Source organism: Saccopteryx bilineata, chromosome 5 (assembly GCF_036850765.1).
Source record: "Saccopteryx bilineata isolate mSacBil1 chromosome 5, mSacBil1_pri_phased_curated, whole genome shotgun sequence".
NCBI classification, from domain to species: domain Eukaryota; kingdom Metazoa; phylum Chordata; class Mammalia; order Chiroptera; family Emballonuridae; genus Saccopteryx; species Saccopteryx bilineata.
The window spans coordinates 180,920,605-180,937,033 of NC_089494.1; the positions used below are offsets into that span (position 1 = coordinate 180,920,605).

Sequence of the window (16,429 nt, forward strand, 5' to 3'; positions counted from 1 at the left end):
ACAGGCTTAATCTTCAGCTTCTATGCTCCAGGAGTAGAATGAGAGAAAGCCCTGTGGAATTAATCCTGACTCCCAATCCTACTTGCCAATCTACACCAGTCACCTGTCCCAACAAAGTGATGTCCGGATGACATGCAAGAATCTGACAGAATCAAAAGAATTCTGGGTCTCCCATGTCCCTTGAAACAGGAGAAAGCACATTTAAATACTGTATAGGAACATTCTCAGGAGAACAAATTTTAGGAAAGTCTTTTGTGAGCAGTTAATTTGATAGCCCAGGCATGTGGGTTCACTGATGACATGGCCCTCCCTTGTGTTTCAAGTTTCCAGAACCGACAGTTTTTATCCATGGGAAGTTTCATACTTTCTTGGTGTTTTTCCTGTTACCTAATGTTTGTATTTATTGTTTTCCACTATGTTAATGCAGGGAAAATTTACAAGTGTATTACTAAATATTACCTAGAAATCATGATGTGCCACTTTGTACATAAAGATATTTTATTCATATTTTCATGTGTTACTTTTAATAAATAAATACTGTATTCAACAAACTAAAATATGATGTGGCTATGAAAATGGCAATCGTACTATCTTCCTATAATTGTGAATATTTTGAATGATTATTAGATTATGAGAACTCTATCATGAAAGGCATCTAGGATAAGTGAGAAAGGGACAAAGGATTCACATATCAGACCCTGGTATAGGTAAGTCATAACATTTCTTTGGCCTTTCTATTTATAATTTACACTATTTAGAGCAGTGGTCCCCAATCTTTTTTTGGGCCACGGACCAGTTTAATGTCAGAAAATATTTTCACGGACTTTAGGGTGGGACGGTCGCACAAAATAAAATTATGCGACCGGCATAAAAAATGTGGTATTTAAAATATAATTGTTGAACTTACAAGACAAGTGTCAAGAGTGAGTCTTATATGGATGTAACAGAGGGAATCTGGTCATTTTTTAAAAATAAAACATTGTTCAGACTTAAATATAAATAAAATGGAAATAATGTAAGTTATTTATTCTTTCTCTGTGGACCGGTACCAAATGGCCCATGAACCAGTATCGGTCCGTGGCCCAGGGGTTGGGGACCACTGATTTAGAGGATATGAGGGCATTTATGACACTCTGTACATTCATTCATTAAGAAGATAAATAGGATTGAGAATTTTTCAAAACCTTTTTGAATAATACTATCTCTGTGCATTTTCTATTCCTTTTAGAAATGTAATAATTTGTTTCAGCAATCATTGTTAGATCACCTGTCTGTAGAAATAAACACTTCATAAATACATTATTACAATTCAGTGTATACCAATTCAGTATATATATATTCATATATGTATAGTCATATATATTTATGATTATAACTGCCATTACATCAGGAACAAATTCTTTTGTTGAAAGCTGACTGAGCAACCTTGACCACTTCTTGACTTCTTAGACACATGCAATCCAAATGTCATGTTGGTTGAAAAACTGTGGAAAGCTTTGAAACTCATAAGCTGCCAGTGGCAACTCTTTAACTTTTATGATTACCTAAGCTGATTTTGATACTAAACTATCTTAGTGATGTGAGGGTAGTGTAGTAGAGATGTATATAAAACTTCCCTTTAAATTTCTTTTGTTGCACTGTATTTGAAAACTTTCAGCTTTAAGGATTATATAAATAATCGTCTTGGTTTTATCTTACTGATGTCTGGACACCAAGACCTCAAGCAAGCATATCCATATTTCTGACTGGTGTTCTTTATGTTTCTTTGGGAAGAAAGATAAGAAATTGGAGGGGGACTGGAAAGGAAGAGAGCAGAGAAAAAGTCAAGGATCTCCACTACATACACTTTCCCAAGAGAGATGCTTTGTCCATGCTTAACTCTAATCCAAGTCTTTTAAATAGTGTGACAGTGGCTGGAGCATGCCAACCATGAGGCATTTGTTTTCATAAGGAAAGTATGTCAATACCCTTAGAATGCTTTACTGACCTTCTCAGCTGAAGCCTTGTTACACAGAATGTACTGCAAAGAAATAAGTCTTCTGTAACTTAAATTGCTGCATGATATCCTGGTGTCTAAAAAAAACATTTTCTTGACTTTTCATAAGAATTGTTGAAAGAATTTACAATGATTGGGAAAAGGGAAAGCTTTTTAATGGTTGTGGAAGAATAAAATTCATTCTAGTTCAAAAATTGTACACAAAGAATATACTTTATACTAACAACTCTAACATTAAATCTTTAAAAAGTCAAAATGATAAGAAGATTGAAGGATTTGAGAAGATATTCATGGAATTTTGGAGAATCAATCTCAGACGTAATGTCTGCATTTTTATAAATCAACTTAAACTTCTATTGAAATAAGGTATTTGTTATCAAGTCAATATTATCATTAATTAGATGGTTTTGATTATCTGATTTAAATTGTCTACTTTTTATGCCTCGCTTATTACAAGATTTTTATTCTGATACACAGTTCAAATGTCACTGCAGAAAAGAAATGGCTGTATTTAGAGCAGAGGCAAACTTTTTTACATATTTATTCTGCATGACAATATGAATATAATTTAAGTCTATCAATAGTCAAAACATAAACAAAAACTAATTATCTGGCATTGTTGTTATTTGAAAAAAAGAAGATGTTGTTGGATTACCCACTAGCTGTGATCAACCAGCAGAGAAAGATTTCTAGATCCCCCTTGCTGAGCTGAAATATTACATTACAGTTCTGACAAATCTATCTTATTTCTTGTCTACCTGTCATACTTAAGTTCATGAGGATCAAGTCAGGATATCAGAGAACCTTCAGCAATTAACATTCTAACTTTCCCTAAGTATTTTTTATTGAGCTCTATTTACGATCATTCAAATTTTTATGGAGTCCTAAAAAGAAAACTAGGTATGCCCTTTAAAAGTTGAGTTTTGAGTAATGATAGTCACAAGTCTAGAATCTGTTAGTTTTTGCCTGATATTAAAAATATCAATCATTGTGATTAATTAAATAATAGGTACCCTGAAGTGAGAATAGGTGATGGATTATCCAGAGATCTTCCTTTGAAAACTTTCTCATAAACACAAACAAAACTTATCATGTTTCATTAAATGAGTATATTTTGTCATTGCTTCAAGGGAATTTGTCTAATGGGCCTGAATATACCTATTTCCTATTCTGGATACTTTTTAAAGGAAACCCAGCTTTGATAAATAGTGGAAAAACATCTATATTATCTATCAACACTGCATTCCTAGACTGGAAGTCAAAATTCTATCAACAGGACCATGGATAATTTTGTTATTTAGCTAACACCATATCCAAGACTCACTGTGCTAAAAACTTCACATTCATCACCTTGGTTAATCATCACAATAATGGTAGGAGATAATTTCTAATATTGTATTATTTATTAGTATTATCATCATTATCACCATCATTGTCATATGCATAGCCATTTCAAAGATACAGAAGCCAAGACAAGAAGCTAATTAAGTTACTTAAAGTTGTACAACTAGTAAAAAGCAAAAATTTGAATTCCGACTTAAATTCCAAGTTCCTGTTTTTCATCATATTAATCTTTCTAATTTCAGTTTACTTATCTATAGAAAGGATTTATAGGATCACAGTCCTGACCATAGTTAAAAACAGGGTCCATATTCATCGTCCCACTATAAACAATTATAAAACTAAACTGTTTCAGACAGTAAACAAAGGCAGAGTTGTACTGTGATTCATGAGAAAAGAGAACAACATTTTGATCTCTAAGAATGTCTTACTTTGACACATTTTTGACCAGCTACATAGAAGAGGACCCCTAAGTAGAACCAGATAATCACACTGAGTTGAGAAGACACAGATTAGAGCAAGGGAACTCAAGTAGCTAGAATTTGTGGAGCAGAGTACAAGATAGAAGGTAGCTACAAAGAACAAAACTGCATATTATATAGGTGACTTTGTATCTGTTACTAGGAAAGTAAGCTGTATATACACTTAGGGTGAAACCAAGCAAAGAATGAGGAGTTATATGTTGAAAACTGCTCGATATCCATCAAGACAGATGGATCTTCAAAGTTTGATCAGTCATTTTGGAAAATTCTTATTGATCACTTTGATTAATGACCCCAGAAGGTTTACATCTTAGCAGCTAAAATGCCCCTAGAGGGTGCCTCTGGACAAGATGACAGCGTAGGTAAATGCAGAGCACACATCTCCTCACAACCACATCAAATTACAACTAAATTATAGAATAACCAGTATTCAAAACTTCCTGAAATCTAGCTCAAGAGAAGTCCTACAACTAGGGATATAAAGAAGAAGTCATATTAAGACTGGTAAGTGGGACAGAGACACTGAATAAGTGGGTGACACACCCAAATGTAGCAGGTAAAAATTGGGAGGCTGCAGATGTTCTCTCTGAGGAATCAGGAGTCTCAGTCTCACATCAGAACACCCAACCCAGGGTTCCAATGTCAAGAAGAGAAGTTCCCAGAATTTATAGCTTTACAAACCAACAGGAATTGTAACTGAGTGAAATGGTAGGCTGTTGGAATCCCAGACATTCCTCTTAAAGGGCCCACATACAGACTTACTCAAACTCACTTACTCTGAGCTCCAGTGCCAGGGCAGCTGCTTGAAAGGCACTAGGGACATATGGAGAAGAACTGAACTGTCTGGTATCAAGATGAGAGCTGGAGGGGCAGCTTTCTCCCAGACAGAAGTACTGACAAGGCCATTGTTCCTTTTCTGAGCCCTCCTCCTACAAAGCTGGTAGGTGCCATATATGAGTCTCCATCAAGCTGGCTATAACTATTTACCCCATTTTGGTGATTCCCTAAAATCCTAAAACACTCAACTTTTAAGCCCACTCAAACTGTTTCCAGTGCCTTTTCCATTTGAATGACCTGTCTTGTACCACACTTAAGACTTTCCTAAAATTTCTCAAACAAGAAGTATCTGGCCTCAGCATGGCCCATACTCTTACTAAGTGGCCCTAGGCCTAGCATTAGCAGCAGCCAGCCTTGGTTCATAGTTTAGCTTCTCTTGTACACCTCCAAGCCCAGCACAAGTAGCAGCCATCTGCAGATTGCACTGTAACTCATGCCACATGGCTCTGGCAAAACACAGGTGGTAATTGACCATGGGTTGCACCTCTCAGAAATCCCTAGAGCTAGAGAACCTGGTAGATACCTTCAGACCATGTTGAAGCACCACCCAATCACCCCCTCAAACCACATATTTAAAGGGTAAACTCAATGGGCACCAGAACCCCACTGAAGTAAATCCTGCTCCATAGGTTAGGCTCCTGCACAACTAATCTTCCACCACAGTGGACACAGCCAGTCCTTAAAGCTGGTTGGCATGGGGGTAAATCCCTCCCATTGCTGTACCAAGAACAATCAAGGTTCAACTACAAAAGGAGGGTGTACACAGCCCACACTGGGGAGAAGGGGTTGCACCAGAGTGCCCAGCATAGATAATCAGGAATGTTATGCCACTGAACCCTATAGGCCACTTACTACAATGAGACTACTCTACCAAGACTGAGATATAGCAGCTCTATCTAATACATAGAAACAAACACAGGGAGGTTGTCAAAATAAGGAGACAAAGAAACTTGTCCCAAATGAAATAGCACAACAAAACTCTAGAAAATGAACTAAACAAAATTGAAACAATCTACTATATGCAGAGTTTAATGCATTGGTTACAAAGATGCTCAAAGAACTGAGGGGAAGAGCAGGTGAACTTAGTGAGAACTTCAACAAAGAAATGGAAAACAAAAACCAGAACTATAAAAGATTTTTAAAAAATCGAGCCAGAAATGAAGAATATAATAACTGAAATGAAGAATATATTACAGGGAGTCAAGAACGAAGTAGTTGAAGCAGATGATCAAATCAGAGATTTGGAAGATAAAGAAACCAAAAAAAACCCCAATCAGAACAGCAAAGAGAAAAAAAAAACTAACAAAAATTAGTCTAGTATAAAGATATAAAGAGCCTCTTAGACAACTTTAAGCATAACATTTGCATTGTGGGGGTAACAGAAGAAAAAAAAAAGTAAGGAACTGAAAATGTATATAAAAAAATGACAGAAAACTTCCTTAACCTGATGAAGGAAATAGACATGCAAGTTGCGGAAGCAGAGAGAGTCCCAAGCAAGATTAACCCAAAGAAGCCCACACCAAAATCGAAACGCTAAAGGTTAAAGACAGAAAACCTTAAAAGCAGCAAGAGAAAAGTAGTTAGTTGCCTACAAGGATGTCGGCTGATTTCTCAACAGAAACTTTAGAGGCCAGAAAGGATTGGTAAGAAATATTTTGAGTCATGAAAAGCAAGGACCTAAAGCCAAGATTACTCTACCAGGCAAAGCTATCATTTAGAATCAAAGGACAAAAAAAGAGTTTCTTAAACAAGAAAAAGCTAATGGAACTTATCACCACCAAACCAGTATTACTTGAAATGGTAAACGGTCTTCATTAAGAAGAAAAGAAAGAAATAAAAAATATGAATAATAAAATAGCAATTCATACATATCTGTTAACAATTTAATATAAACCATACAAAGTAAACAAACAAGCAGAATAAAAACAGTTTCATAGATATAGAGAACATTTCCATAGTTGCCAGGTAGGAAGGGAGTTGGAGAAGATGAGTGAAAAGGGTGAGGGGATTAAAGAGTACAAATTGGTAGTTACAAAATAGTCATGGGGATGTAGTCATTGGGAATATAGTCATTAATATTCTAACAAATATGTATGATGTCAGATAGGCATGATATTTATTAAAATGATCACTGAGTAAGTAGGTTATGTAATGCTCAATCACTAGATTGTTCACCTGAAACTAATATAATATTGCCAACTATAAAAGAAACATAAAATTTTTTTAAAATAAATTTTAAAAAGTACCCCTAGGGGAAAATCTTAACAGCCTAAAAACAAGCCTTGAAAGAACAATGCTGCTGATCCACAAACTATTTCAAGTCCTCCCAGGACAAAGCGTGGCAATTTTTTGTAAACACAATAAAATACAGCAAAACAACAGCTCAACAACATGGAGTTCCAAATATTCACCATCCATTCTAAAATTATATAAATACTTCCAAAAAAGTAAATCATGAATCATAACTAGGATGAATTATAATGAATATGGACTCAGAAATGACAACGAGGATGGGCACTTCACAATCAATATTTACTTTGAGAATAAAACCAGCCAAAGACATAAAAATGAAAAATGAAAAATCTATGGGCTAATAGATTGCGTGAACATAAATACTAAAATACCAAAACCATTAAGTTAAATATTAGCAAATAAAATTTAGCAATATAAAAAATAAGTGAATTTATCCCGGGAATCTAAGGTTGTCTAACATTTGAAAGTCAGTCATCATAATTCAACATATTAACAGAAGAAGAAAACCCTTGTGCTTATCTCAATAGATATAGAAAAACATTTGTCAAAATTCAATATTTATCTATGATAAACTCTCTCATCAAACTAGTATTGAAAGGGAACTTCCTCGATCTGATAAGGCATATTTTTAAAAAACCTACTGCTAACTTTTACTTAAATGGGTGAAATAATTAAATATTTTTCTCTAAAATTAGAAACCAAGTAAATATATTCATTCTTGTCACTTCTGATCAACATTGGGTTATTTTGCCAGGGAAGGCTTAGCCAATGCAATTATGCAAGGAAAATAAAGTCATATATAGATTGGAAATGAAGGCAATAGAATCATGTATAAATGCTACAAAAAAACTACCAGAATTAATAATTGAAGTCTGTATGGTTATAGAATACAATATCAAATTATAAAATCAACTGATTTGGGCCCTGGCCAGTTAGCTTAGTGGATAGAACTTTGGCTGGGCATATGGGCATCCTGCATCCAATTCTTGGTCAGGGTACACAGGAGAAGTGGCCATCTGCTTCTCTCCCCTGTCCTCTCCCCCTTCTCTCCCTTTTCTCCTCCCACAACCAGTGGCTCAATTGGTTTGAGCATCAGCCCCAGGAGCTGAGGATAATGTGGTTGATTTGAGCATTGGCTCCAGAGAGAGTTGTTGGTGAATCCCTGTCGGGGTACATGCAGGAGTCTGTCTCACTATTTCCTGTCCTCTTACTTAAAAAAAAGAAAGGGAAAAAAATCAACTGATTTCTTTTTCTTACCAACAACAGAAAAGTTTTTTTTGAAAAATATATCATTTACAATAATGCCATCAAATGTGAAATTCTTTGGGACAACATTTTCAATGTATGTGCATACCTTCTATACTTAAAGTTGAGAGAAATTAAAGAACGCCAGATCATAGATTTAAAAACGTAATATTAATCTGTCAATTCTACTTACATTGATTTATAGACCTATCAGAATTCCAGTACAAATCCAGTTTTCCTCTTTGTAAAAATTGATGATTCCAATGTTTATATGCAAATAAAACTAACATAAAATAGCTTAAACATATTTTTTAAAAAGTTGGAGGACTCACAGTACTAGATTTAAAGGCTTACCTTAAAGCAGGGGTCGGGAAACTTTTTGGCTGAGAAAGCCATGAACGCCACATATTTTAAAATGTAATTCCGTGAGTCATACAACGACTCATGTACATTACACATTATCCAATAAAAATTTGGTGTTGTCCCGGAGGACAGCTGTGATTGGCTCTAGCTACCTGCAACCATGCACATGCACATGAGTGGTAGGAAATGAATGGATTGTATACATGAGAATGTTTTATATGTTTAACGTTATTATATTTTTATTAAAGATTTGTCTGTGAGCCAGATGCAGCCATCAAAAGAGCCACATGTGGCTCCGGAGCCATAGGTTCCCGACCCTGCCTTAAAGCTACAGTAATCAAGACAGTGGAGAATTGACCTAAGAATTTAATTTAATCAAAGGAATAAAATAGAGATTAAACAGTAAGTAAATGTATGCTTTTCCCCTACATACACATGTATATTTAGTGAAATTTTCTTGACAAGAATGCCATAGTAATTCCATGGTAAAAGCACACTATCCTCAACAAATGGCCTGAAACAATTAAATACATGTGCAGAAAAATTAAGCTCCACTTACTTCTTACCACATGCAAAAACAACTTGATATTCATGTCTATAACATTTCCTTTGTCAGAGTCAGAAGGTTTTCTAAATAGAACAAAAAAGCCACTAAAGACAAAATGCAAGTTGTACTTTATCAAAGCTACAAATTCTGCTTTTCAAATGAGCATAATAAACTGAAGATGCAAGCAAAGAGTAGAAGAAAATATTTACATTATATATGGCTTAAAGTGGCTTGCATATAAAACGTATAAGAAATTCCAATAACCTAAAAATAAAAAATCAATCTACTAAAAATCATTAAAAAGTATTTTAAGCCTGACCTGTGGTGGCGCAGTGGATAAAGCATGGACCTGGAAATGCTGAGGTCCCCGGTTCGAAACCCTGGGCTTGCCTGGTCAAGGCACATATAGGAGTTGATGCTTCCAGCACCTCCCCCACTTCTCTCTCTCTGTCTCTCCTCTCTGTCTCTCCCTCTCCTCTCTAAAATGAATAGAAAAAAAAAAAAAAAAAAAAAAAACAAAACAAAAAAAAAAAAAGTATTTTAAAAGGCAGTTCAGAAGAGGTATGATTTTTCCAATAAGCATATGAAAAGATATTTAATATCATTTATCCATTAGGAAAATGTAAATTTAAAACTTCAATGAGACACCACTATATATTCACAGGAATGGCCAATAATGCCAATTGTTGGAAGGAATATGGAGGAACTAGGACTCTTATACATGGCTAGTGGGAATGTAAAATCATACAACCATTTGGAAAACAATTTAGCATATTTTTCTTGAGAAAAAGTTTAAAAATTTAAATGCATACTTATATGATACAGTCTCTCCACTTTTATGTATTTATTCAAGAAAAATAAAAATGCATGTTCCGGTTATACAAATACCTATAAATCAAATCTTCATATTAACTAGTCATAATTGTCAAAACGTATAAACAATAAACAAATGTGACAGTAATGCAATGAAATGCCACTCAGCAATAAAATAGAATAACCACTGATAGACATAACAAAATGAATGAATCTCAAGAACCCTATGCATTATGCTACAAAAAAAAAAGCCAGACATAGTGGAGTGCAGATTTTATTACTTCATTTATATATAAAATACTAGAAAAGAAATCAGACCAGTGGCTGTTCTTGAGCCAGAGATCAAGAGGAATTGCCAAGAAAGATGCATAAGGAAAATTATTTTTCAAAATTAGAAGTAATTCTTTATTTATATATATTTATACAAGGGAATATTCTGAGATAATGGAAATTTCTGTATTAATTATGGTGCTGCCTACATGGATGTACATACAGGCTGACACTTAGGCCAAACACTGAATATGGGTATATTTTATATGTAAATTATACCATAATAATATTGACTTTTAAAAATGTTTTATATGCCTTTTTTTTTTTAGACAAAGGGGTTATATTACTAACTTTCTTTTATAAGTTGAATTGTGTTTTACCCCTCCCCTCCCTCAATTCATATACTGAAGTCCTCACCCCCAATACCTGCTTGGAAGGTGACTAAATTTGGGCATACATTCTTTAAAGTGATAGTTAAAATAATTAAGATTAGATGAGGTCATTAGGGTAGGCCCTAATTCAATATCCAACATGAGTGACTGACATCCTTAATAAGAAGAGGGTGTGTGTGTGTGTGTGTGTGTGTGGAGAGAGAGAGAGAGAGAGAGAGAGAGAGAGAGAGAGAGAGAGAGAGAAGGGAGAGACCACATGAAAACAGAGGAAGAAGACAGTCATCTACAAGCCAAAGAAAGAGGCCTCAGAATGAAATAAGTTCTGACACCTTAAAGTTGAATTTCTTGCCTTCAGATTTGTGGCAAAATAAATCTTGATGTTTAAACTATTCAGTCTGTGATACTTTTCTATGGTAACCCTAATAAATTAATATGTTTTCCTACAGGGTTATTGAGATAATTAAATGAGATTATTATGTATTAGGGATACAAGAATTTAATTTCTTCCTTAATTTTCTCAGTGACAATCAGGGGAGAATCACTTGTATTTACATTCTAGATTAATTGGCAAGCCTGAGATCCCTTTCCAATGACTGGGAGAATTTCTACACCACTCTATTCTATTATTGGATTAGAATCTTCTATATTTATTAGCATCATAATTCTAGTACTACCAGTTAATATAAATGAGTTTTTAGCAAAGTAAACAGTTGTCTGATAAGCTGTTAAAATATTGAAGTGCTTTAGTACAATTAATAAATAGCTGCTATTCTGAGTTCATTTCCTCCCCAAGTGTCCCCACTAAAGCCCTCCTGGTCTGTCTCCCGGGACCTCAAATGTCTCTAGGTTTCAGCATCTAAAGGGTTAATACCTGGCAGAAGTAAAGTCATTTTTTTTTCTTTTTTTCTTTCTTTGACTTTTTTTCTTTTAGTGAGAGGAGGGGAGGCAGAGAAAGACTTTGACATGTGCCCCTACAGGGATCTACCTGGCAAATCCACTAGGGGGCTATGCTCTGTCCATGTAGGCCTTTGCTCCGTTGGCCTACATGGCCTAAGCCATTTTTTAGTGTCCAAGGCAGAGGCCATAAAGCCATTCTCAGAGCCTGAGGCCAGCTTACTCAAGCCAATCAAGCCATGGCTGCACTCCTATATACTAACAATGAAATTTTAGAAAAAGAAATGGAAAAATGGTTCCCCTTGCAATTACAATAGAAAGAATAAAATACCTAGGAATAAACTTAACAAAGGATGTGAAGACTCTATATATACTGAAAACTACAAAGCATTATTCAAAGAGATTGAAAAAGATACAATAAAATAGAAAGATATTCCATGTTCATAGACTGAAAAAACCACTATAGTTAAAATAGCCATATTACCTAAAGCAATGTACAAATTTAATGCAATTTCCATCAAAATCCTAATGATACTTTTTAAATAAATAGGACAAAAAAATAATCAGATTTGTATGGACCTTTGAACAGCAATAGCAATTTTCAGAAAAAAAGAATGAAGCCAAAGGTATCACATTACCTGACTTTAAATAATACTACAGAACCACAATAATCAAAACAGCATGGTATTGGCAAAAAACACAGACCAACGGAACAGAACCAAGAGCCCAGAAATAAAACCACATATATATGAACAAATCATCTTTAACAAAGGAGCCAAAAATACACAATGGAGAAAGGAAAATCTATTCAATAAATGGTGCTGGAAAAATTAGAAAGTCACATGCAAAAGAATGAAATTAGACTTTAGTTTGTCCTCAAGTACAAAAATTAATTCAAAATGGATCAAAGACCTAAATATAAGTTCTAAAATAATAAATTACATAAAAGAATACATAGGTACTAAACTTATGGACCTTGGTCTTAAAGAAGATTTTATGAATTTAACCCCAAAGGCAAAAAATGTAAAGGCAAAAATAAATAAATGGAACTATATCAAACTGAAAAGCTACTACACAGCAAAAGAAACCACCAATGAAACAAAACAAAAAGGCAACCAACTAAATAAGAGAAGACATTGCAAACAGTTCTGACAAGGAGTTAATATACAAAATACAGTACATAAAGAACTCATATAACTCAACACCAAAACAGAAAAACAATCCAATTAAAAAATGAGGAGAGGACCTGAATAGACAATTCTCCTAAGAAGACATACAAATTGCCAACAGGTATATAAAAAGATGCTCAACTTCACTAGCTATTATGGAAATGCAAATCAAAACTACAAGATATAACCTCATACCTGTTAGAATGTCTATTATCAACAAAACAAGTAATAATAAGTGTGGGTGGGAGAGGTTGTGGAGGAAAAGGAACCCTCATTCACTGCTGGTGGGAATATAAACTATGGAAAACAGTAAGGAGACTCATCAAAAAGGTTAACACTTTAGCAACCTCTCTTTTAAGTATCTACTACCTAAAAAAATTTAAGACATTTATTCACAGCCTGACCAGGCGATGGTGCAGTGGATAGAGCTTCTGACTGGGATGCGGAAGACCCAGGTTCAAGACCCCGAGGTCACCAGCTTGAGCGCGGGCTTACCTGGTTTGAGCAAAAGCCCACCAGCTTGGACCCAAGGTCGCTGGCTCGAGCAAGGGGTTACTCGGTCTGCTGAAGGCCCATGGTCAAGGCACATATGAGAAAGCAATCAATGAACAACTAAGGTGTCGCAACAAAAAACTGATGATTGATGCTTCTCATCTCTCTCTGTTCCTGTTTGTCCCTATCTATCCCTCTCTCTGACTCTCTCTGTCTCTGTAAAAAACAAACAAATAAACAAAAAACAAAAAAACCACCCACATTTATTCACAAAGATATATGCACCCCTATGTTCATTGCAGCATTATTCACAGTGGCCAAGACATGGAAACAAAGTGTCCTTCAATTGAGGATTGGATAAAGAAGATGTGGTACCTGTATACAACTCAGCCATAAGAGAAACTGAAGTACTGCTATTTGTGACAGCATAGATGGACCTTGAGAATATTATGCTAAGCAAAATATGTCAGTCAAAAAAAAGCTAAGACCATATGATTTCACTCATATGTAGGATATAAAACTGAAATTTATAGACACAGATAACAGTATGGTGGTTATCAGAAGAAAAGAGGGTGGGGGAGTAGTAAAAGGTAAAGGGGACCAAATATATGATGACGGATGATGATTGGACTTTGGGTGGGGGGAACAGAGTGCAATATACAGATCAGGTACCATAGAAATGTGCACGTGAAACCTATATTATCTTATTAACCAATGTCACCCCAATAAGTTAAATTTAAAAATAAAACTAAAGCAAATAAAAGCATTTAAAACAAACACTGTTAGCACTACATGGCTGTTTTCATTGCAATGCTACTTAATTATCTCAAAGAGTTTGGATGATTTGATAGATTGCAGAAGACATGGATGTGCTTTCCTCTGGCTTTGCAGGGAAGCCCACCTACCTGCTGAGTGCAGTACCACTGTTTGTCATGCTTGTGCTACAAGAGGAAGGTTTTAGTTAATGTCTTTATTATCTAAGAATATGTTCAGAAAAGTAGTGAACTCTACCCTGACATTCTAGAAATATGTGCTCAGTCTCAGCTCCATCCTATTATAGTATGGTCTACTCCCTAAGATGGGCATAAATTTTTATTTCAGAAGAAGAACAGTGACTCTGAAGTTCTGAAAGCTGAGCTTCTCACTTTGTGGAGGCTCAGAGTGTGAAGCTAAAAACTGTCTGGATAGAGAAGTGTGGGAAGCTTTCAGAGTGTGAAGCTTTAAGAAATGTGTGTAGGAAGGGAACAGATATTGAAATTATCTATTAATACTAAATGCTAATAGCTATCATCTTTATCATCAACAACATAGCTTTATTATATCCTACTAGTCCAAGGCATTATTTTAAGCACAAGAGTTATAAAATACATCGTAAGTGATAACTAATTATCTGTAAGAGCTTATTGTCTCGTGTAGAAGATAAGATATATAGCTTAAAGAGGAGGGCTTTTTTGACTTACTGCTAAAGTGGGCAGACGAGCTGAAGTGATTAAATGGAATACTACCCGGTTAGGTGACATTGCTCGTTCTCCCAGCTGCATACAGTGTGTACAGTGCACAGGAGTGGAATAAATGAGTTCTGAGTAAGACATGAGCTTAGGTGCAGGTTTCACAGTTATTCTCTCAATTCTAAAATGGCAGTATTAAAGTTTTGAGATTAGCCCAGTGCCTGGCAAATGAACCAAGTATGAAAACAACAAAAAGAACTAATGGAGACAAGTGATTTGGTATACAAGGTTGAACATAAATAGAAGCTACAGCCTGGAAGAGCTCTGCCTTTTTTCCCCATATAGGCAACGAAAAACTACATTTCAGTCAACTAGTATCATATGGATGAAAGAAACAGTTTAAGGAAGATGCAACATAAGATCTTTTTCCTTTCTTTCTTTCTTTCTTTTTCTTTCTTTCTTTCTTTTCTTTCTTTCTTTCTTCTTTCTTTCTTTCTTTCTTTCTTTTTCACTTTGTTAATATTTCTGTTAATGCAGAAAGAAAGAAAAAACATACATTTAAAAATATTTCCAAAAGAACATATATGCTTTTGATTCTTAGAATAGCATGCTTCAAGTGGCACAATTGAATGACACAGGATTATGTTTCCTGCTCTTAAGCTATTTTAAGAAATTTTTTTGACCAAGGATCAAGAAAGACTTCCTTCTTTTTGCTAAATCAAATTAATTAATAAGGTATTTTACTAAAGTAATAAAGTAAAAAAATGATTTTTAAGGGTTCATATCTTTAAGATACAAACATTAATTAGTCTATAGATTTTCAGAGAAAAGAAATCCCTTTATTTGCTTCTGAACTTAATTAATAATCAGCAGTTATGTACACTGGATTGTCACCTGAGTGTCTCTCTTGAATTGTGTCAAAGGCCTGAGATTTTTCTGTAACTTACCCATTCTGCTTCCATCTTCAAAAAGATGGACTAAAAACATTTGATTCATTTAGATCCAAGATCTACAGATAACTGAATCTCTCCTTTAAGTAACCTGCCAGCTTTTATCTCAAGGTGATGAATAGCAATAATAACCAATTACAATCTGCACTTTTCTATTATGGTTATCAGGAGGCAAATGTCCGTTATTCTCTAACAGACATCACGAAATTTTATGTAGGCAAAAAGTCTCATGAAACTACAAGCTGTGGCGACTTAAGTGCATTTAGTCCTGCCATTTTCATATTGTACATAAATTTCTGTCGGAATAGAATAACTGGGCTTTCTTTATCATACCTAGGTATGGTGTTTTAAGTACATAAAAAGGAAGCCACAGGAGAATTGTCCAAAAACACTTTTAAGAAAAGAAAACCTCACTGCTGGTTTCTGTGGTGAATACACATTTTCTAATCATTATAATGTAAGATGTGTTTGTAGGTTCTCAATTTTGGAATCACTCAGTAGTCAGAATTTGAGGTGGACCCGGAACTTTGAAGATATAAAATAATTGCATAGTTAAAAGAAGTCACACGGTGGAGAGAAGGAGAGGTGAAGAGGCAGTAGAGACCCTAATGCTTTCATTTTATACAGGGAGAAACCAAGAGACACTGCCTACGTTAATGAAAAGGACAATGATGGGTGTAATTATATTACTGAAAGTTAAAAAGAGAAACAATAAAAGTATTAAATAGTAATGTAGATTATATAACTTGGGAGGTGAGAGAAAGGAAAGTGTGAACTAGTATTAATGAGCTAAGTTTTTTTTATTCATAGCATAGGATCATTAGCTACTGTCTAAAGCTGTTACAGAAAAAGATGTACATTTATTATTTACAATTGATGTAATAATCCCCTGAACAACTGAAAACGGAAAAGTCCTTATCTCTGGCTGAATTAGGGG

At 34.8% G+C, this 16,429-nt stretch overlaps 1 protein-coding gene across 2 annotated transcripts in view; it reads left to right on the forward strand.

Moving 5' to 3' along the window:
- The window catches only part of EMCN (endomucin), a 157,107-nt gene extending 154,951 nt beyond the window's left edge, over positions 1–2,156 (forward strand). For both annotated transcript variants that reach the window (XM_066232598.1, XM_066232599.1), the window contains exon 12: positions 5–2,156. The gene's annotated coding sequence lies outside the window, so the exon portion shown is untranslated. The remainder of the gene's footprint in view (positions 1–4) is intronic.
- The last annotated feature ends 14,273 nt before the right edge of the window (positions 2,157–16,429 follow it).